Source organism: Pongo pygmaeus, chromosome 3 (genome assembly GCF_028885625.2).
Source record: "Pongo pygmaeus isolate AG05252 chromosome 3, NHGRI_mPonPyg2-v2.0_pri, whole genome shotgun sequence".
In the NCBI taxonomy this organism is placed as follows: domain Eukaryota; kingdom Metazoa; phylum Chordata; class Mammalia; order Primates; family Hominidae; genus Pongo; species Pongo pygmaeus.
In genome coordinates, this window is record NC_072376.2 from 130807975 (window position 1) to 130832668 (window position 24694).

Here is a 24694-nt window from a genome sequence, read left to right on the forward strand (position 1 = left end):
TTACCTAAACTACTATTCTACCTTTGTAACAAGTCTGAAATGTGGGAGTCATTATTCCACCTCTCTCTCCCTTATGCCCAAATCATTGATCAAATATGACAACCTTTACAGTTGTCCCCAACCCTGGCTATTTTTACCTCCACAATTGTAGTAAGATCCTTGTCACCTTCTCTCTAGATGGGCAGTTTTCAAAACGGTCAGAATATACTAAAAAGGGTAATATGTCAATAAATTAGAGCATTTGTATTTCTATGTGTTTTTTGGGTTTTTTGTTTGTTTGTTTGTTTTTTTTGAAGGAATCTTGCTCTGTCGCCCAGGCTGGAGGGCAGTGGTGAGATCTCGGCTCACTGCAGACTCTACCTCCTGGGTTCTAGTGATTCTCCTGCCTGCCTCAGTCTCCTGGGTAGCTGGGATTACAGACACGTGCCACCACACCCAGCTATTTTTTTTTTTTTTTTTTTTTTTAGTAGAGACGGGGTTTCACCATGTTGGCCCGGCTGGTCTCAAACCCCTGAACTCAGGTGATCTGCCTGCCTTGGCTTCCCAAAGTGCTGGGATTACAGGGGTGAGCCACCATGCCTGGTCAAATGTTTTATAATATCTATAAGATAGATAGATGATAGATAGATAGATAGATAGATAGATAGATAGATAGATAGATATAGATAGATGATAGATAGATAGATACTATGAACAATCCAATATCATAGTGCAGTAGTGTGTGTTCCAAATTGGTGTGTTTTTTCTTTTTCTTTTTCTAGAAAAAAGGTCTTGCTGTCTCAATAAGATTGGAATGCAGTGGGGTCACCATAGCTCACTGTAGCCTCAAACTCCTGGGCTCAAGTGATTCTCCTGCCTCGGCCTCCCAACTAGCTGGGACTGCAGGCATGTGCCACTACACCCACCTAATCATTTAAATTCTTGTAGAGACAGGGTCCGACTGTGTAACCCAGGCTGGTCTCGAACTTCTGGCCTCAAGTGATCCTCCTTCCTCATCCTCCCAAAGTGCTGGGATTACAGGCACGAGCCACTGTGCCTAGTGTGCTTCAAATTTCTCTCATGAGAGATGCACAATCAAAAAGTTTTGGACACTCCTTCACAAGAATATTTCAATAGCCTCCTAAAGTAATTAGCTTTCCTACCTTCAGTGTCTCTCCTCTACCTTGTGTACACATAACTGCCAGAATAAAGGTTCCTAGGAATAACAGTGGTCACCTTGCTTTCTGAACAAAGCTATTTAATGTCTTTTACTTGCTGCCACAGTGAAACTCACCTCAATAACATGACCCTCAAGGCAATCACAAGCCGACCATCCCCTCCTCCAAACATGCACACATGAAACACACTATTTTTCCAGGCATGAATTTCACTTTTCATTTTCATAATCCCATCATCCCAATGAAATGTAACCACCTATCCTCACCTAAAACATACCAAGTGCCTCTATATAGTATATTTTGCCATTATAATAGTATATTTGTTTGAGTTCTCTATAGATCTTTGAGATAAGGTCTATGATAATAAACCTAATAAAAGTCAGGTCCTCATGCAAAAGCCTCTCAAGTCATATCTATGGAAACTTACTCCAGCAGCCAAAATTTGGTCATGGAAATCCACTCTGCTTTCCTGTCTTTAGGAACATTAAAGGAAATCCCATTTCTAAACCGTAGAAACTCATCTCAACTTCTTCCACTAATGCCCAGTTCTCTTGTGCTCATCACTGCTCTGGACTTCCCTGCAAACCAAATCCCCAACAACCCTCTCTGCTTTAGCTCATGAAGCATGCCTTTCTCTCTCCCCACTCCTCACTGTTTCTCAGCTTCTTACTATGTAGCTTCTTTATGTAAACAAAACTGCATAATGGTAAGAATTTTTCCTTGTCTGATGTCCTTCAGCACTTAGTCTGGAAAAAAATAGAACTTCTCTTAGAGGATGAGGGTCAGAAACGGAGGAAGATGTACCTAGTCTGGGTGGTGATTTGGGGATAATGGAGACAAGAACCCTTATACACTAGCGTAAGTTATTTCCCTCCTCTACTGTCCCTCCTGATATACTTTCAGTTATGAAACTTGTTCATTTCCTAATGTTGAAATCCTATTCATTTTTAAGATATGATCATATTTCATTGGCTCTGTGGTTTTCCTATAACCAGAAGTGATTTATTTCCTCCCAATGCCCATTGTCCTTGACCACTAATACATTTATGACACATAGCCTTTCATTATAGTTACCATCCTATCCAAATTTTCCTAAAACATTGGGAACTCTTAAGTCAGGGATTAAACCCTTATCTTTAAAACCACCATAGTATCTGTCCAAGAACATTGCAAACAACAGGTAAATGTTAACATACGAAAGAAACACCAAATGTTGTAATGACATTGTCTTCAGCAAAGAGTCTCTTGAACATAAACTGTTATATTTTCTTCTTTGTCTTTTTCTTTTGGACAGGGTATTACTCAATGCTATTATTAGTGGTATTTGGTAGTATTGTGCATAGTTTGCCTATTTAGAGGACATTTATCTAAATAAACATATACATTGCAATAATTATTGTGACAATACTTATGATTACTTCAAGTCGAGATAAAGAATGTTGTATCCTCAAACATACCACTTTAGTGACGGACGATGATAATGGAAGAAGTTATGCATGTATGGGAGCAAGTGGTATATGGGAAATTTCTGTACCTCACAGTTTTACTATGAACACAATAGTGCATGAAAAAATGACATCTAAAAAATGTTATATTCTGACTTTAAAGCTATTATTTTAAAGAGGTACAAACTTAAAAAGAGCAGCGAATAGGTTCAGATTTTGTCATTATAATAGTATATTTGTTTGAGGTCCATATTCAACATTCAAAAAAAAACTAATGAAATCAGTAAAACATGATTTTTGCAAAAATTGTGTAAGATTCTTAAAAGTTATGATACAATGAGATAGTTACAAAAAGGAAATCTAACAGATTTTCCTTGCTTGTGGGGTTTCAGAACTGCATCAATTAAATCATTCATTTATTCCAAAAATATGTATTGATTATTTAGTACTTACCATGTCTTATATTGTAAGAACCTATAGTAAATTATAGGTGACTGAGAAGTCTATTTTTCAAAGTGTTAAAAAAAATTAGATTCAGTGAAACAATTTAGTAATTTAAAGTAGACTAGGCCAGGCATGGTGGCTCACACCTGTAATCCCAGCACTTTGGGAGGCCGAGGTGCGTGGATCATGAAGTCAGGAGTTCGAGACCAGCCTGGCCAACATGCTGAAACTCTACCAAAAACACAAAAAATAGCTGGGCGTGGTGGCACATGCCTATAATTCCAACTACTCAGGAGGCTGAGGCAGGAGAATCTCTTGAACCCAGGAGGCAGAGGTTGCAGTGAGCCGAGATTGTGCCACTGCACTCCAGCCTGGGTGACAGAGGGAGACTCCAACTAAAAAATAATACTACTAATAAAGTAGACTATAAACATATAATTATTCACTCACTCAAAAGTCACAATTTATTGAGTGCTGTGTGATAAGCAATTGGCTAGGCTAGATGCTGGTAATAAAAGATAAGGAGAACACAGACTAGATCCTAAAGGAACTCACAATCCTGTGCTACGAGAGATGTATTCACAATGTGCAAAGAAAACATAAAGAAACCCCTAACTCTGCCTAGAGATGACAGAGAACTCACTCAAGAGTTAACCTTTAAATGGTGTCATGCTTGATAGGCAGTGCCTGTCTTGGTGTAGAAATCAAAGAAAGAAATTGCAGCAAGATGCAACTCAATGAGCTGAAGTCTAGAGGAATGAGAAAGCATGCCAGTCCTCATGAACAAAAAGGCTGTTAACCTGGAACAGAGCACAAACTTAGGCAGATGGCAGAGACTGAACTGTGAAGGGTCTTATAGCCACACAAGGAGTTTGATCTTTAACAAATCCTGAATGAATGGAGCCCTTCATGAGTCTTAAGAAAATCAGTAGCATACTCACATTTATATTTTAGACAAATAAATAAAGGTCAGGGAAATGTTTAGATATTAGAATCAGCTGAACTTAGTTACAAATAATATAGTATGAGGTAAAGATGACAAAGAAAGAGAAGATAAAGTGAAAATTCATTTCCAAGTGTCATGCTTGGGTGACCAAGTGGTTTATGGAGACAAAGAATATATCATGGTGAGATTGATAAAATATCTAATTTGAACTTGAATATTGTTTCCAAGTCTAAATCATACATTCAGTCTTCTCTTGAAGATTTACATATTGGCAAGTAAAGGAAAATTAAGGCCAACTCAAGATCATAGATATGATTTAAATTGTATTACTTGGTTCATTACTTATATTACATACTTGTATAAATTAATAAAAGATTTCCTTCCTTAAACAAACCTGATACAATAAAATTGGGATTTATGTAAAGGATTAATGTTACTCTTTTCTCTTTTAAAAAATGACATATTTGCCTCAAAAAGAAATTTTCTTTAGTGTTACCTTAAATAGAATGTTCTCTAATGATTTTAAAGTAAGATTACGAGTAAAAAAAAATAGATAAATATATACGTATTAATGAATAGGACAGCTGGTTTTCAGCAGAACAGGGGTACTGGCTGTTCACTGCTCATGGCTGTTGTGACGGGTCAGTGGTCACACTGCATGGTTGTGGATACGATGAATGTCAGCACTACCTATTGCACAAAGTAGGAAAGAGCTGAGGATAATTAATGTGACACTCGAATTTAACAAAAATCTCTAAAAGGATCAAATAGCACTCTGAAAATGAGTTAACAAATCAGAAAAAAAAATACTTAACTGTGTCTAAATGTTTTTTCTATTAAAAAAGGAAAAAAGAAAAAATTGAGTTGTTGAGGAATTATTTATGCTTTAGTTTATTAAAATATCAGTAAATAGAATTGCACTGTCTTTCTTTTAAGGATTTGTCTGTCTTTTGTGCCCTTTGATAATTAATTTTATTTGGTTTTCAAGATAATTATATAACTTGTCTTAATTCAAACTGCAACAACAAGCTAAGGAAAAGTTAGGGGGTTTCTGTAGACAGTCTCTTTCTAAGTATCCAAAAGCCAGAATTTCATGCCTGCCTATGTAGCAGTAGTAAAAACTCAACAAGGCTTCTAGCTGCATGACAAATATAATTCCTGGAATTTTCCTTCTTAAGTATTCACATAATCACCATTTCAAATGTAACAAGCATTTTAAATTCTTGTAAAGTCAAAGAGAATTCTTAAAGGAATAGCTACTACTAAAACAATTTTGACATGTAAACACCTACAGACTTTCATATCTAAAGATAAAAACCTAAGAGAGTGTGTCAAGAAGGATTGCCTAAAAGTAAACTCTAAGACAAGGATTCTCATGAAAGTGATTTATAGTATTTAGGAGGCAGAGTGTGTGAAGTAGGATAGGGCAGGAAAGGATGAACAAGGATGTGGTCTTGGTTGGAGCCTCACTTTAGCCTGACGTGGGCACTCAGGAGTACATATTAAACCTAGTTGGTTGTGCTTTGGCACAAGGGACCAGTTCTTTGTACTCTCGTATTATCAAATCACTGCTACTGCCCATTAAAATGAGTGGAAGTAGAGGTGGGTGTTATATCCAGGCACACTAGCTCTCACTGGGCCAAAGGGATGAGTGCATTGGCCTAGTGAAAGCAAACTGGATGAGACGACAACAATATCTACTGCAGAGTTATATTTTTTAAATATCTTGGAGAAAGAAACATCTTGCACAAGGTCCAAGTGATACTTGGACTGATGACAGCAACACAGTGCAGAGAAGAGAAAGTAAATAGAGGCGTGCCTTCTCCTTTGATTACACATTGCTTTTATTATGCTTCGCTGTTACTGCACTTTTTACAAATTGAAGGTTTGTGGTCTCCTGAAGCTAGCAAGTCTATTGGTCCATTTTTACAACACCATGAGCTAGCTTCATGTCTCTGTGTTACATTTAGGTAATTCTTGCACCATTTAACCTTTTCATTGTTATTATATATGTTAGGGTTATCTGTGATCCGTCATCTTTGCTGTTACTATTGTAATTGTTTTGGGGCACCATGAACTGCAATGCTACAAGACAATGAAATTAATCATTAAAATGTGTGTGTTCCAACTGCTTCACCAGCTGGCTGTTCCCTCATCTCACTCCCTCTCCCAAAGACTCCCTATTCCCTAAGACAAAAACAATTTTGAAATTAGGTCAATTAATAATCTCACAATGGCCTCTAAATGTTTAAGTGAAAAGAAGAGTTACATGTCTCTCACATTAAATTAAAAGCTGGAAATGATTAAATTTAGTGAGGAAGGTATTTTGAAAGCTGAGATAGGCCAAAAGATAGGCCTCTTGTGCCAAATAGTTAGCCAAGTTGTGAATGCAAAGGAAAAGTTCTTGAAGAAAATTAGAAGTGCTACTCCAGTGAAAACACGAATGATAAGAAAGCGAAACAGCCTTATTGTTAATATGGAGAAAATGTGAGTGGCCTGGACAGAAGATTAAACCAACCACAACATTCCCTTAAAGCCAAAGCCTAATCCAAAACAAGGACCTAACTTCAATTCTGTGAAGGCTAGGAGAGGTGAGAAAGCTTCAGAAGAAAAGTTGGAAGCCAGCACAGATTAGCTAATGAGATTTAAGGAAAGAATCTCCATAACATGAAAGTGCAAGATGAAGCAAGTGCTGATGCAGAAGCTGAAGCAAGTTATCCAAAAAATCTAGGTAAGATTATTGAAGAAGGTGGCTGCACTAAACAATAGATGTTCAGTATAGGTAAAACAGGCTTGTAAGTAAGAAGATCCCATCTAGGACTTTCATAACTAGAGAAGAGATGCCAATAACTGGCTGAAAAACATCAAAGGACAGACGAACTCTCTTGTTACGGGCTGATGCAACTGGTGCTGCATTAATTGAAGCCAGTGCTCATTTACCATTTAGAAAACCCAGGAGCCCTTATGAATGATATTAAATCTATCTTTGCCTGTGCTTTATAAAACATGGTTTACTGAGTATGTTAAGCCTACTGTTGAGACCTACTGCTCAGAAAATAAAAGATTATTTCAAAACATTATTGTTCACTGACAATGCACCTTGTCACCCAGGAGCTCTGATGGAGATATACAAGGGTTTAATGTTGTTTTCATACCTGCTAACACAACATCCATTCTGCAGCTCATGATCTAGAAACAATTTCAATTTTCGAGTCCTATTTTTTAACAAATATATTTCATAAGGCAATAACCAGCATACATAGTGATTCCTCTGATGGATCTTGGCAAAGTAACTTTAAAACATTATCTGGAAAGTATTCACCATCCTAGACGTTTAAGAACATTCATTAAGAACATTCATAATTCATGGGAAGAAGTCAAAGTATCAATATTAATAGGGATTTGGAAGAAGTTAATGCCAACCCTTATGGATGACTTTGAGAGGTTCAAGACATCAGTGGAGAAAGTCACTGCAGATGTGGCGGAAATAGCAAGACAACTAGAATGAGAAGTGAAGCCTGAAGATGTGACTGAATTGGTACAATCTCATGATAGAAGTTGAACAGATGAGGAATTGCTTCTTATGGAGGAGGGAAAAAAAGTAGTTTCTCCAGATGGAAACTACTGTTGAAGATGCTGTGAACATTGTTGAAATGACAACAAAGGATTTAGGATATTCCATAAACTTCATTGACAAAGCAGCAGCTGGGTTTGAAAGGATTAACTCCAAATATTAAAGAAGTTCTATAGAAGACAAAATGCTTTCAAACAGCATTGCATGCTACAGAGAAATCTTTCATTAAAGGAAGAATCAATTGATGCAGCAAACTTCACTGTTGTCTTATTCTAAGAAATTGCCACACCTTGAACTTCAGCAACCACCACCCTGACAGCAGCTATCAACAGGTAGGCAAGACCTCCCACCAATGAAAAGATTAAAGCTTTCTGAAGGCTCAGATGAGTGTTAGCAATTTTTAGGAATAAAGTATTTTTAAAATTAAGTTATATACATTTTTTAGCCATAATGCCATGGCACACTTAACACAATATAGCATAGTATAAACATAATTTTTATATGCATGGGAAACCAAAAATTGTGTCTGACTTGCTTTATTGCAATATTTACTGTACTGCTATGTTCTGAAACTGAACCTGCAATATCTCTGAGGTATGCTTGTACTAAAACTACATGTACACATACTGCTAAAAGTTGTTACAGAAGGGTAATTTAATCATAAACTCCACTAAGGTTATTATAGTACTTATGCTTTAGGAAGCTGTGATCAGTGGAATTCTAGGATGGTCCCATGATCCCCACTCTCTAGTATTAAGCACTGTATAATCTGAGTCTGGGTGGGACTTGTGATTCGTTTCTAGCCAAACAAATATGGCAGAGCTGATAAGATGTCACTCCCAAGATTATGTTTTATTATGTAAGACTTCATCTTAGCCAACTGAAGACAAAGGCTCTCCTGCTTGACATGAGGAAGCAAACACCCGTGCATGAACTGCCAAATGAGAGGCCACATGGATATGGCAAGTAACTGATTTGTCTTTAGGATTTGAGGACAGCTTCCAGCCAACACGCTGCAAAAGACCAGTGCCCTCAGTCACACAGTGCAGGAAAATGAATTCTGCTCACAACTTGAATGTGCTTGAAAGCAGGTTCTCCCTGATCAAGCCTGTAAATAAGAACACACCACAGCTGAAACGTTGATTGCAGATCCTGAAACAGAGAACCCAGTGAAGCCATGCCTGCATTGACTCCTGATGTACAGAAACCATGAGATAATGAAGATATATTGTGTTAAGCTGCTGCTAAATTTTTGGTAATGTGTTATGTAGCGATGGAGAACTAACATAGTTGTGTATTTTAAAACCAAATATTCTATGCTCTCACTTATAAATGGGAGCTAAGATGTGAGGACGCAAAGGCATAAGAATCATATAATGGACTCTGAGGACTCCGCGGGAAGGGTGGGAGGGGTCGAGGCATAAAAAACTACATATTGGGTTCAGTGTATGCTACTCAGGTGAGGGGTGCACCAAAATCTCAGAAATCACTACTAGAGTACTCATCCATGTAACCAAACACCACATGTCATAGTTCTTTCAATGTTTGGTAGTTTTAAGCAGCGAAGCCATTGGTTCCCAGGGTTTTATTTTCTGGGAGAATTTTCATTATGGCTTCAACCTTGTTACTTCTTATTGGCCTGTTTAAGTTTTGGATTTATTCATGTTTCAATCTTTGTAGGTGGTATGTGTCTAGAAATGTATCCATTTCTTCAAGATGGTTGACTAAAGACATTTTGTACTAGCTTCCTCCACTAAAAAGAACTAAAATAGCAAGTAGATAATCACACTTTGAAGATATCATCCAAGAGAAAACACTGGAGTTCAACAGGAAATGAATAGGCAATACCTAAGCAAGGAAAGAAAAAGAATCAAGGCAGTCTGCTCAACCTCGTTCAGCTGGGAACCAAGAGAGACTCCCCAACACAAGAAAAGGGTAAATGAAAGATTCTCAGTGGTCCACATTTTCACCATAGACTCCTGCAATTCTAGCCACCAAGACAGCCCTCTACCCTCACAGATTCTGAAACTAATAGAGGGTGTGGCTGGGAGATTATATTATGTCATTGCCCCAGGAAGGACGCTCACACTGGGTGTCTGATATTTCTTGAGACCTAAGCTGCTACAGCAAAGTGCCATTTTATAACTCCACTTCCAACAGATGGTGCACCGTCCTGGAGCCCCACAATGCTGCCACTGAGATGCAAGAGAAGCACAGGCTGCTGCTCCTGGGGCTTAGGCAAAAGTGACCCCAGGTTATCCTACGAAGGGCAGAGACACACCTGAAACACAGACTGCTGTTTTCAGAACTGAGGTGTCAGTGAGACACTATTCTAAAGCCCTTTCCCCCAACAGACTATGCACTGTCTTGAATTCCAGCAATGCTGTGACTGAGGTGCAAGAGAAGAGCTGGCTATTAACTCCAGGGCTTAGGCATGAGAGACTGTGACTGCCACCCCCTCAGATGAGGTATAAGTGGTATGCATACTCCTCACCTGCCAGCCTACACTTCTGTCACTGAAGTGGGCACTGCTCTTTCCCAGGGAAGGGCACTGCACAGCTGCTATTTCCATCAACCTGACAATTTCACTGGTGGCCTAGGGATTACTCAACTTCTGCCTACCACAGCCAGCACCTACACACACCATCATATGCCTGAAGACAAGCCAACAAAGCCCAACTTTGCCCCTCTCCCCACTTATGCCAGTGTGCACAGTCCAGAAGCCAGGTGATTGCCCAGCAAAGTCAATCACTGTTGGCATCTGAACACTCCTCCTGAGAAACCGAGGTTGGGCCTATCCACCCAGCCACTACTACCACAACAGTCATCTACCTGCACATGCTACCTGCAGGCCTGGAGACTGGCTGCCCAAAACCCACTGTAGCCACTGCCAACAGCAGCACTGCTCAGAACCAAAAGGGTCATCCTGCCACTGCCAGTGTGATCACCCACACCACAACATCTGAACAGAGGCCCAATAACCCACCAACCTGCAAAGGTTATGGCTGCCACTACCAAGCATCAGAGTAAGCCACTTGGAGATTCAAGAATCAACCAACTTGGGTACAATAACACTAGTGTCAGTGTAAACCACCCTGAGCCCAAAAGACAGCTCACTGCTGCAACTGCTGAAACCTGAACTCTGGTATACCTAGCATCCTAATTCCCACAAAACTTCACCACAGCCTCCACTAATAACGCACCCTAAGCCACTGAGGAAATCTCAGATACCACTGACACTTTTTACAGCCAAAGAAATTGTACAGAGATTACATTACTGCACATAACAAAAATCAAAGACAAAGTGACCCACCCAACCAACATCACAGATAGATCTTCAGGAAAAAGTCCTCTCCTATTAAAGCATACTCAAAATGTTGAAAGAACTGACTGATGTACCAGATGCAATAGAAGTCAGAAAAACAATTCAGGATATGATGAGAAATTTAACAAAGAGATAGATATCATAAAATAAAAACAAACAAATTCTGGAACTGAAGAATTCACTGAAGGAAATGTAAAATGCATTCAAAAGTTTCAACAATAGACTGGATAAAGCAGAGAAAGAATCTCAAAACTTGAAGACAAATCTTTTGAAATAATCCAGTTAGCCAACAATAAGGAGGACGGGGATGGTGGCTCATGCCTGTAATCCTAGCACTGTGGGAGGCTGAAGAGAAAGGATTGCTTGAGTTCAGGAGTTGGAGGATAGCCTGGGAAAAATAGTAAGACTCTGTCTCTATAAAAAAAAAATATTAAATTATACAGGCATGGTGATACATGACTGTAGTCCCAGGCACTCAGAAGGCTGAGGCAGGAGGATCACTTGAGCCCTGAAGGTCAAGGCTACAGTGAGCAATGATCATGCCACTATACTTCTGCCTGGGTGGCAGAGTGAGATTCTGTATCAGCAAAAAAAAAATAATAATAAATAAATGAGAAAAAAAGAATGAATAAAACTTTTGTGATATATGGGACACCATGAAGTGACCAAATGTATGAATTATCAGTATCTCAGAAGGAAAAGAGAGCACAAAATAATTATAAAACCTGTTTAATAAAATAATAAAATAATAGATGAAACTTCCCAAGTCTAGCAAGATATTAAGACACCCAGATATAGAAGGGGCAACAATCCCCAAACAGATATAATGTAAAAGGCCTCCACTTCACATTACAGTCAAAATATTTAAAGTTAATAAGAAAGAAAGAACTGTAAAAACAGAAAGAGAAAAATGTCATCTATAAAGGAACCTCCATCAGATTAACAGTAGATTTCTCAGCAGAAACCTTACAGGACAGGAGAAAACGGAATGACATATTTACCGTGCTGAAAGAAAGAAAAAATAAAACTGCTGATCAATTATACTACATCCAGCAAGGTTATCTTTCATAAGTGAAAGATAAAGTCTTTTCCAGACAAACAAACGCTCAGAAAATTCATCACCACTAGACCAGTCCTAAAAGAAATGCACAAGAGAGGCTTAAATCTGGAAGCTAAAGGATAACGTTTGCCGACATAAAAACACACACAAGTATAAAACTCAATAGTAAAGGAAACACACAAATGAGAAAGAGAAAGAGACATAAATGCTACAACTACAGGTCATTACCAATACAAAATGACAGATAATAAGAGAAAAAAACAACAAAAAATATAAAAACAACCAAAATTAATTAACAGTATGACTGGGAAAAAACCTCACATATTAATAATTACCTCAAATGTAAATGGATTATATTATCCATTTAAAAGATATACTGGCTGAATGGATAAGAAAACATAATCCAACTAATCCCACTATATGATGCCTATAACAAATGCACTTTCTCTGTAAATACACATATAAACTCAAAGTAAAAGGATGAAAAAAGGTATTTTATGCAAAAGAAAAGCAAAGTGAGCAAGAGAAGCTATACTTATATGGAACAAACTTTAAGCCAAAAACAGAAAAAAAATTTAAAAAAAAACATAAGGAAGGTCATTATATAATGATCAAGTGATAAATCCAGCAAAATAAAATAACAATTCTAAATATATATGCAACAAACCCTGGAGCACTCAGATGCATAAGAAAATATTACTAGATCTAAAGAGAGAGATAGACTTCAATACCCTCACTCTCTGCATTAGATAGAACATTTAGATACAAAATCAAAAAAAGCATTGGATTAAAACTGGACTTTAGACCAAATGGACCTAATAGACATTTACAAAACATTTTATCCTACTGCAGAATACACATTATTCTCATCAGCACATATAACATTATTTAAGAGAAATAATATGTCAGGCCACACAACAAGTCTATTTTTATTTTTTAAATAATATTTTTTAAAAAGGTATTTTTTAAAAATAGAAATCATATTAAATATCTTCTCAGATCACAGTGCAATAAAACTAGAAATCAATACTAAGAGGAACACTGGAAACTATACAACTACATGGAAATTAAACAACATGATCCTGAATGACCACTGGGTCATGAGGAATTTAAAATGGAAATCAAAAAAATTCCTGAAACAAGTGAAAATAGAAATACAACATACCAACACCTGTGGGATACAGTAAAAGCAGTAATATAAGAAATTTATAGCAATAAACACCTACATCCAAAGAACAGAGAGAGGTAAAATAACCAATCTAACATTGCTACTCAAAGAACTAAAAAGGCAAGAACATACCAAACCAAAAATTAGCAGAGTAAAGAAATAATAAAAATCAGATTAAAATTATACAAAAATAAGGAATAAAAAATCAATGAAACACAAAGTTGGTTATTTAAGAGATAAACAAACTTCATAAGCCACCAGTTAGACTAACCAAGAAAATAAGAGAGAAGACAAAGAGATCAAAAATGAGACATTAATACTACAGAAATACAACAGCTCATCAAAGACAATTATGAACAACTATATGCTAACAAATTAGAAAACCTAGAAGAAACACATAAATTCCTGGATGCATACAACCTACCAAGATTAAATCAGGAATAAATAGAAAACCTGAACAGACCAATAATTAGTAGTATTGAAATAGTAATTTAAAAATCTCCCAACAAAGAAAATCCCGGGACCAGATGGATTCACTGCCTTTTCTAACATACATATAAACACCAATCATCCTCAAACTATTCCAAAATATTAAAGAGGAGGGAACTCTTCCTAATTCATTCTATGAAGCCAATATTACCTTCATACCAAAACCAGAGAAGGACACAGCAACAACAACAACAAAAACTACTACAGGCCAATATCCCTGATAAACATAGATGCAAAAAATCCTCAACAGTATACTAGAAAACCAAATTCAACAACACATCCAAAAGATAATACATCATAATCAAGTGAGATTTATGTGAGGAACGCAGTAATAGTTTAACATACACATATCAATAAATGTGGTATGGCACATCAGCAGAATGAAAGACAAAAACCATATGATTATCTCAATAGGCACAGCAACAGCATTTGACAAACTTCAATATCTTTCATGATAACAACTCTCAATAAACTAGGCATAGAAATAACAGACCTCGAAATAATAAAGGTTATATATGACAAACCCACAGTCAACATTAAACTAAATGAGGAAAAGTTGAAATCATTTACCCTAATTACTGGAACAAGACAAGGATGCCGATTTTAACCATCCCCATTCAACATAGTACTAAAAGTCTTAGCTAAAACAATTAGGCAAAAGAAAGGAAAAAACCATGCAAACTGGAACAAAGGAAGTCAAATCATCCCTATTTGCAACAAATTTAATAAAGCTGCAGAACACTTACAATTAATATACAATAATTAGTAGCATTTCTATACACAATAATAAAATAGACAAAAAAGAAATCAACAAGGCAATCCCACTTACAATAGGTAAGAAAAACAAAACCTAGGAATAAATGTAACCAAGGTGAAAGATCTCTATAAGGAAAACTACAAAATACTCATGAAAAACACTGAAGAGGACACAAACAAATGGAAAGCTATCCCATGCTCATGAATCAGAAGATTAATATTATTAAAATGATCATACTGCTTCAAGCAATATGCAGCTACAATGCAATTTTATCAAAATACCAATGTCTTTTTCCCCAAAATATAAAAAATAATCCTATAATTAATATGGGACAAAAAAGGAGCCCAAAGAGCCAGAACAATCCTAAACAAAAAGAACAAACCTGAAGGTATCACACTACCTGACTTCAAAATATATTACAAAGAGATAGCAGCCAAAACAGCATGGTATTAGTATAATAATGGGCACAGAATATAGAAACAATGAAACAGAATATAGAACCCAGAAATAAAATCACGTATTTACAGCCAACTGATTTTTGACAAAGGCACCAAGAATATATACTAGGGAAAATACACCTTTTTAACTAAATTGTCCTGGGAAAGTTGTATTGCAATATGCAGAAGAATGAAACTGGACTCCTATCCTCAACATACAAAAATCAACTCTAGATACATTAAAAACTCAAATGTAAGACTCAAATCTGTAAAAATTCTAGAAGAAATTATAACGAAAACACTTCAGGACATTGGTCTATGCAAAAAAAATGTACAGCTAAGACCTCAAAAGCATAGCAAACTACAACATAAATAGACAAATAAGACTATATTGACTAAAGAACTTCTCTATAGCAAAAAAAAAAAAAAAAAACATTAACAGAGTGATGTACTAATCTGTTGAATGGAACAAAATGTTTGCAAATTATTCAACCAACAAAGGACTAATAATCTAGAATATGCAGGGAACTCAAACAACAGCAAACAAATTTTAAGTGGACAAAGGACATGAATAGACATTTCTTAAAAGAAGACATACAAATAGCCAACAAGTATATGAACAAATGCTCAACATACTGATCATCAGGGAAACACAAATCAAAACCACAATGAAGTATTATCTTACCTCAGTCAGAATGCCTATTATTAAAAAGCCAAAAAATATACAACATACTGGTGCTGATGTGGAGAAAACTCTTATAAACTGTTGGTGGCAATCTAAGTTAGTACAACCACTATGGAAAATGATATGGAGATTTCTCAAAGAACTAAAATTACAACTACCATAGCTCCAGCAATCACATTACTGGTTATCTATTCAAAGGAAAATAAATCGATATATCAAAGGGATTCCTGCACTGGCATGTTTATTGCAACACTATTCACAATAGCAAAGACATGGAATCAACCTAAATGTCCATCAATGGATGAATGGATAAAGAAAATGTGGTACATACACATAATGGAATACTATTCAGCCATTTAAAAAATAATGAAATCATGTTATTTGCAGCAACATGAATGAAACTGGGGTTATTATGTTAAGTGAAATAATCAAGTCACAGAAAGAAAACTGTCACTACTCTCACTCATTTTTATGAGTTTAAAAAAGTTGATTTCACAAAAATAGAGAGTTGAATGATAGATACTGTATGCTGGGAAGTGTGGTTGGATGGGATGAAGACAGGTAGGTTAACACATATAAACAAACTGTTAAATGAAAGGTATAAGTTCTATCATTCAACAGCTAAGTGACTATAGTTAATAACAATGTATTGTATATTTTAAACTAGCTAGAAGAGAGGACTTGAATTTTTCTTAACACATAGAGATGAGAAATAACTCAAAATGATGTATACCTCAAATACCCTGACTTCATAATTACATATTTTATGCATGCAACAAAATAACATGTACTTTATAAATATGTAAAATATTATGAATGTATAATAAAACAAAAAGACATGGCTCCCACTAGAACAATTACAAAAGCAAAATAAAATTCAAAAATTATCTGTTTAAAGGTATTAGAGAGTTGCAAAAGCTTTGAGGATGACAGGAGTGTAGGTATCAGAAGGCAGAAAAACATAAAAATGTGAGTTGACACACTACAACCCTGATTCCTCTGGTGCCATTTACTGATTCTGTGCACACATAAGATGATATCTGCATAGTAAAAGTAACCCTTAACACAATATTGTAAAATCAATTCTAGATTGTTTAATATGAATTATGGAAAGCAAAAGGGAAAGCTTTTAGAAGAAAACATAGGAGACAAAATTCATGGCTTTGGGTTAGGCAAAAATTTATTAATTAAATAAGCTACAAAACATACTAAGCATAAAGAATAAATTATAAGAAAAACTACATTAAAGTTAAGTATTATTATTAACTATACCATGCCACTGAAACAGTAAAGAAATCCTCTCAGTCCATAAGCAATAGACTCAAACCTATAGATGAACGGGCAAAAGACTTTAACAGACATTTGACAAAAGAGGATACACAAATGGACAGTGAAATATGAAAATGTGCTCAATTTCATGACATCGGGGAAATGGAAATTAAAACCAAAATTCAATGTCACCAAAATGGCTAAAATTAAAAAGTAAACAAAACTAAATGTGGAAGGCAGAATTCTAAGATCCATGAATTCAGCATCTTTGTGTCTATGGACTTTGTGTAATCCCCAACCTTAAAGTATGGGCAGCATCTGTAAATTGGTTCTAATACAATATGACAAAAGTGAATGGATTGGGCATAGATAATTAAGGTCTCTAATCTGTTTACTTTAAGTTAATAGAAAAGGTTATTCTGATTTCTTTGAGCAGTGTTCTGTAATTCTCATTGCAAATATCTTTTACCTCCCTAGTTAGTTGTATTCCCAGGTATTTTCTTCCTTTTGTGGCAACTGTGAATGGGATCGCCTTTCTGATTTGGCTCTTGGTTTGGCTGTTGTTGGTGTATAGGAATGATAGTAATTTTTGTATATTGGCTTTGTATCTTTCAACTTTGCTGAGGTTGTTTATCAGCTGGAGGAGCTCTTGGGCCGAGACTGTAGGGTTTTCTAGATAAGAATCCTGTCTGCAAATAGAGATAGCTTGACTTCCTCTCTTCCTGTTTGGATGTCCTTTATTTCTTTCTCTTGCCTGATTGCTCTGGCTAGGACTGCCAATACTATGTTGAATAGAAATGGTGAGAGAGGGCATCCTTGTCTTGTGTTGGTTTTCAAGGGGTTATGCTTCCAGCTTTTGCCCATTCAGTATAATGTTGGCTGTGGGTTTGTCATAGATGACTTATTATTGTGAGTTATGTTCCTTCAATACCTATTTTATTGAGAGTTTTTAACATGAAGGGTGTTGAATTTTATCAAAAGCCTTTTCTGTGTTTATTGGGATAATCATGTGGTTTTTGTCTTTAATTCTATTTATGTGATGAATCACATTTATTGATTTGCATGTATTGAACCAAACTTGCATCCCAAGGATGAAGACTACTTGATGATGGTGGATTAGCTTTTTGATGTGCTGCTGGATTCAGTTTGCCAATATTTTGTTGAGGATTTTTTCACTGATGTTCATCAAGGATAATGGCCTAAACTTTTCTTTTTTTGTTGTGTCTCTGTCAGATTTTGGTATCAAGTAGATGTTGGCCTCATAGAATGAGTTGGGGAGGAGTGCCTCCTCCTCAATTTTTTGGAATAGTTTCTGTAGGAATGCTACCATCTCTTCTCTGTACATCTTGTGTAATTTGGCTGTGAATCCATTAGGTCCCAGGAGTTTTTTGGTTGGTAGACTATTTATTACTGATTCAATTTTGGAGCTTGTTATTGCTCTGTTCAGAGAATCAATTTCTTCCTTGCTCAGTCTCAGAAGGGTGTATGTGTCCAGGAATTTAACCATATCTTCTAGGTTTTCTAGTTTATGTGTGTAGAGGTGTTCAGAGTAGTTTCTGATAGTTGTTTTTATTTCTGTGTGGTTGGTAGTAACATTGCCTTTGTCATTTCTAATTGTGTTTATTTGGATCTTCTCCCTTTTCTTCTTTATTAATCTAGCTACTGGCCTATCTATTGTATTATTTTTTTCAAAAAACCAAGTCCTGGTTTTGTTGATCTTTTGAATGGTTTTTCATGTTTCTATGTCCTTTAGTTCTGCTAGCTTTGGGGTTGATTTGTTCATGCTTCTCTAATTCTTTCAGCTGTGAAGTTAGGTTGTTAATTTAAGATCTTCCTAACATGTGATATGGGCATTTAAGGCTATAAATTTTCCTCTTAACAGAGAAGACACAAACAAATGGAAAAACATCCCAAGCCCATGGATAGGAAGAATCAATATGACTAAAATGACTATACTTCCCAAAGTAATTACAGATTCAATGCTATTCCTACCAAACGACCAATGACATCCTTCAAAGAACTAGGAAAAACTGTTTAAAAATTCACATGGAACATAAAAAAGCCCAAATAGTTGAGGCAATCCTAAGCAAAAAGAGAAAAGCTGAAGGCATCTTGTTACCTGACTTCAAACTATACTACAAGGCTACTGTAACCAAAACCGCAAGGTACTGGTAAAAAACAGGCACATAGACCAGTGGAAAAGAATAGACAGCCCAGAAATAAGGCCACACATCTACCATCTGATCTTTGACAAAGCTGACAAAAACAAGCAATGGTAAAAGACTCCCTGTTCAATAAATGGTGCTGAGATAACTGGCTAGCCACATGTGGAAGACTGAAACTGAATCCCTTCCTTTTACCATGTACAAAAATCAACTGAAGATGGATTTTAAAGACATAAATGTAAAACCCAAAACTATAAAAATCCTGGAAAACAACTTAGGCACTACCATCCTGGACATAGAAACAGGCAAAGATTTTATGACAAAGACACCAAAATTAATCACAACAAAAACAAAAATTGACAAATGGGATCTAATTAAACTTAAGAGCTTCTGCATAGCAAAAGAAACATCAACAGTATAAAAAGACAACTTACAGAATGGGAGGAAATATTTGCAAACTATGCGTCCAACAAAGGTCTAATATCCAGCATCTATAAGGAACTTAAACAAATTTATAAGAGAAAAATAACCCCATTAAAATGTGGTCAAAGGACATGAACAGACACTCCTAAAAAGAAGAAATACATGCGGCCAAGAAGCATATGAAAAAAAGCTCTATATCACTGATCATTAGGGAAATACAAATCAAAACCACAATGAGACACCATCTCACACCAGTCAGAATGGATATTAATAAAAAGTCAAAAAAATAACAGATGCCAGCAAGGTTGTGGAGAAAAGGGAACACTTATACATTATTAGTAGGAGCGTAAATTTGTTGAATCATTATGGAAAGCAGTATGGTGATTCTTCAACAAGCTAAAAGCAGAACTACCATTTGACCCAGCAATCCTACTACTGGATAAATACCCAGAGGAATATAAATCATTCTACCATAAAGGTACATGCATGTGAATATTCATTGCGGCACTATTCACAACAGCAAAGACATAGAATCAACTAAATACTCATCAACGACAGATTAGATGAAGAAAAAGTGGTATATATACACCATGGAATACTATGCAGCCATAAAAAATGAGATTGTGTATTTTGTGGGAACGTGGATGGAGCTATTATCCTTAGCAAACTAACGCAGGAGCAGAAATCCAGATACCAACTGTTCTCACTTGTAAATGGGAGCTAAATGATAAGAGCTTATGAACACAAAGGAAACAATAGACACCAGGGTCTACTTGATCAGAGAGGGTGGGAGGAGGGATGGGAGCAGAATAGATAACTGTTGGTACTGAGCTTAATACCTGGGTCATGAAATAATATGTACAACAAATCCTAAAACACATGTTCCCTATGCAACAAACCTTCACATGTACCCCCAAACCTAATTTTTTTTTTTTTGAGATGGAGTTTCACTCTTGTCATCCAGGCTGGAGTGCAATGGCATGTTCTTAGCTCACTGCAACCTCCACCTCTCAGGTTCAAGTGATTCTCCTGCCTCAGCCTCCCGAGTAGCTGGGATTACAGGCACACGCCACCACGCCTGGGCAATTTTTTGTATTTTTAGTAGAGACAGAGTTTCACCATGTTGATAATTCTGTATGGATATGATCTAATCAGGTGAGCCTTTTGAAAAAGGTCTAGAAGTAAGAGCAAAAACTCTCTTCATTGATGGTTTTGAAGAAGCAAGCTGTCAAGAACTAGACAACTACAAAGAAATTAGCTCTGCCAAAAATGTGAACAGCTTGGAAAAGAATCCATTCCGAGTCAAGCCCCTAGATGAGAACACAGCCTGTCAAACACCTTAATTTCAGCCTGTGAGTCCCTAAAAAAAGAATATGATTAAGCCATTCTCTAACTTCTGACCTATAGAAACTGTAAAATAACAAACATATATTGTTTTAAACCACTAAATTTGCAGTAATGTGTTACACAACAACTGCAAATGAATACATAAAGTAATTTGAAAGATATGGAGAAACTGCATCTCTCATATCAGGGACTGTAAACTGATAACAACCATTTTGGAAAACGATTTGGCAGTAGCTATTAATGCCAAACATATACATGAATGCTTTGACTCCACAGCTTAATTCCTAAGTATATATAAAACTCAAACCCACGCATATCCTTACCACAAAACATATACAACAATGTTTCTAAGAGTTCTGTTCACAAAGCCAATACTGAGACCTACCAATTATCTCTAATCTGCATAGGAGATATATAAACGTGTTATAGTAATCTACAGGAATGCTTTATAGCAATAAAAATAAAAGAATTTTAACTACACATAACAATCAATGAACAAGATGGATCTCATACGTATAGCATAAAATGAAAAACATCTGACACGAAAGATTACACACTTTATTATTTAACTTAAGTAAAGCTAAAGGGAAATCAGTTTCTGATACCATAAGCCCCATAGTGATGACTCCTTATGGAAGTAGTGACTGGAAAAAGCACAAAAGGGGCTTTTAAGGTTCTAAAAATGTGAAATGTACTTTTTCTTAACCTGGATGATAGTTTACTTTTGAAAAATTTATGAATTTGTGCACTAATGACTTGTGCACAACGTATGTATATTATTCTTCAATAAAAGCTTACTTAAACATTAGTATAATGATTCTCTTTACTTCTGTGTATCTCATAAACAGATATGACTGAATGTTTCATGAGGAATCTGTAGAGATATACCAGTTCCTGTGACTTTATTTGCAAGTAATTTTTCAGGTTCTGAAAGAGTACATGAAGATAAATTTGGGGGTGGCTGTCAAGATCTCTAAATAGTATACAATTTTAATAACACCATCAAATTCAAAAGCAATCAAAAATTGTGTGTGTGGCTGGGCGCAGTGGCTCACACCTGTAATCCCAGCACTTTGGGAGGCCAAGGCGGGCAGATCACTTGAGGTCTGGAGTTTGAGGCCAGCCTGACCAACATGGCAAAACACCATCTCTACTAAAAATAAGTTAGCCAGGCATGGTGGCGTGTGCCTGTAATCCCAGCTACTCAGGAGGCTGAGGCAGGAGAATCTGTTGAATCCAGGAGGCAGAGGTTGCAGTGAGTTGAGATTGTGCCACTGCACTCCAGCCTGGGCGACAGAGCAAGACTCCATCTCAAAAAAAAAAAAAAAATGTAAAAAAAGTATGTGTGTGCGTATAAATTCCAAGTCAATAAGAAATAGATTTTCAAGAGAAAAAAATAGAAAAATACCATAAAGGAGCAATTTATTAATGTAAATAAGCTCAAAATATAATTTCTGAAATAAGTAAATACCATTTCTAATCTGCCAATTGCAAAATTGGCTTAAATGAATATTAACCAGTGTTAATCAGACTGCGGGCAAACAGGCATGCTCCACCTTTACTGCTGGCAATGTAAATTATTCGACTTGTTTGAAGAATAGCTTGCATATTACTAACCTAGCAATTCAAATTCTGAAAATTTATAACATAATCAGAGCCATATTTTAAGAAGCATATAATATATGCATATTACTGACATTAATAGTTGAAAATACTAGAAAATATCATGGAGAACATATTACCTTCTCAGTAGCTGATATAAACTTTCCTTTGTAGGGAGAGAGTCAACTTTGTTGAAAAGATGCAACTGAAATGAAAGAGTAGAGACATTTTTGTCATATGAATATTCATTTGACCACACACAAGTTATTGAAAATATTATTTTTAAGCTTAATATCCAGAATACGTGTACTCCATTTAAATAGTGGTAGAGAATTTATAAGCTACTAATATGCGTTATACAGAAAAGAAAAACATTTTCCTGAAAATCTCTTGGAAAGTTAAGAAGAGTGGAGTTGAAACAAAATGATACAATAAAAATACTTTATTAATGTCTTCAGGGAATTTTTCAGTTTCATTAGTCTTGCTTTGTTTAGCGTAAGTTAATAATTGACCTAGTTTTAAACAATAACATTAAAAGCTTTGAATTTTAGGACCATCCTTTCCACCTACATCCCTACTCAGCAGGGAACAGAAAGTCTATGAAAATCTCTCCCATTGTTGTCACATTTGCAAATACATTTAAAAGCATTTTTACTATGCTGCAATAAAGCTGATATATGAGGGGGTCTTCAAAAAGTTCATGGAAAATGTGTATTATAAAAAAACAGGCTGGGTGCAGTGGCTCACACCTGTAATCCCAGCACTTTGGGAAGCCATGGTGAGCAGATCATGAGGTCAGGAGATCAAGACCATCCTGGCTAATACGGTGAAACCCCATCTCTACTAAAAATACAAAAAATTAGCCAGGCATGGTGGCATGCTTCTGTAGTCCCAGCTACTTGGAGGGCTAAGGTAGGAGAATCGCTTGAACCCGGGAGGCAGAGGTTGCAGTGAGCCGAGATTGCACCACTGCACTCCAGCCTGGGTGACAGAGCGAGACTCCGTCTCAACAAAAAAAAAAAAAAAAAAAAAAAACCCAGGGACCAGGCGCAGTGGCTCATGCCTGTAATCTCAGCACTTTGGGAAGCCGAGGCAGCCAGATCACCTGAGGTCGGGAGTTCGAGACCAGCCTGACCAACATGGAGAAACCCCGTCTCTAGTAAAAATACAAAATTAGCCGGGCACGGTTGCGCATGCCTATAATCCCAGCTATTCGGGAGGCTGAGGCAGGAGAATCGCTTGAACCCAGGAAGCAGAGGTTGTGGTGATCCGAGATCGTGCCATTGCACTCCAGCCTGGGCAAAAAGAGCAAAACTCCGTCTCAAAAAAACAAAAACAAAAACAACAACAAAAAAAACAGTGCATGAATTTCAATTTTTTGCACCAAAATAACTTGTACAAGTTATTGTTATCACATTTCTGAACCAGATCTAGTTTGAAGCACTAAGAAGAAAAAGACATCAGTGTGAAAACAGCCTCTATCAGGGCAACAGAAATTCTGCTAAAATTGAAGCAAGAACAAACAGCATATTGATGGTGAATCTTAAGTGAAAGAATGGTGAAATCCCTGATGCTTTACAAGAAGATTATTGGGACAATGCCCCCAAAGAAATCAGCAGTTTACAAATGAATAACTCATTTTTAGGAAGCGATGAGATAGTGTTGAAGAGGATGACTACAGCTACAGTCCACCCACATCAATTTGTGAGGAAAAAAAATTAATTTTGGCTGTGCCCTAATTGAAGAGGACCAATGTTAACAGCAGAAACAATAGCCAACACCTTAGACATCTCAATTGGATCAGCTTACACAGTTCTGACTAAAAAAATTAAAGTTGCGTGAACTCCACCTGATGGGTGCCAAAATCTTTGCACCCAGACCAGCTGCAGACAAGACCAGAGTTTTCAATGGAAATGTTAAAGAAGTGGACACCCAGTAGTGGGATTGCTGGGTCAAATGGTTATTCTGTTTTTAGTTCTTTGAGATATCTCTAGACTGTTTTCCATAGAGGTTGAACTAATTTACATTCCCACCAATAGCACATAAGCAGTCCCTTTTCTCTGCATCCACACCAACATGCGTTGTTTTTTGACTTTTAACAATAGTTGTTCTGAATGGTGTAAGATGATATCTCAGTGAAGTTTTAATTTGCATTGCTCTGATGATTAGTGATGGTGAGCATTTTTTCATGTGTTTGTTGGCTACTTGTATCTCTTCTTTTGAGATGCCTGTTCAATGCCTTGCCCAGTTTTTAATGGAGTTGTTTGTTTCTTGTTGAGTTGAGTTCCTTGTAGATTCTGGATATTGATCCTTCATCAGAAAGATAATTTGCAAATATTTTCTCCCATTATGCATGTTGTTTTTTTACTCTGTTGATTATTTCTCTTGTTGTGAAGAAGCA

At 36.4% G+C, this 24694-nt stretch overlaps 2 long non-coding RNA genes across 2 annotated transcripts in view; one reads left to right on the forward strand and one right to left on the reverse strand.

Moving 5' to 3' along the window:
- Positions 1–22498, reverse strand: part of LOC134739382 (uncharacterized) — a 44545-nt gene extending 22047 nt beyond the window's left edge. The window contains exon 1 of the long non-coding RNA XR_010125978.1: positions 22434–22498. This is a non-coding gene — a long non-coding RNA (uncharacterized LOC134739382). The remainder of the gene's footprint in view (positions 1–22433) is intronic.
- Positions 1–24694, forward strand: part of LOC129035821 (uncharacterized) — a 35595-nt gene that overhangs the window by 5219 nt on the left and 5682 nt on the right. The window lies entirely within an intron of this gene.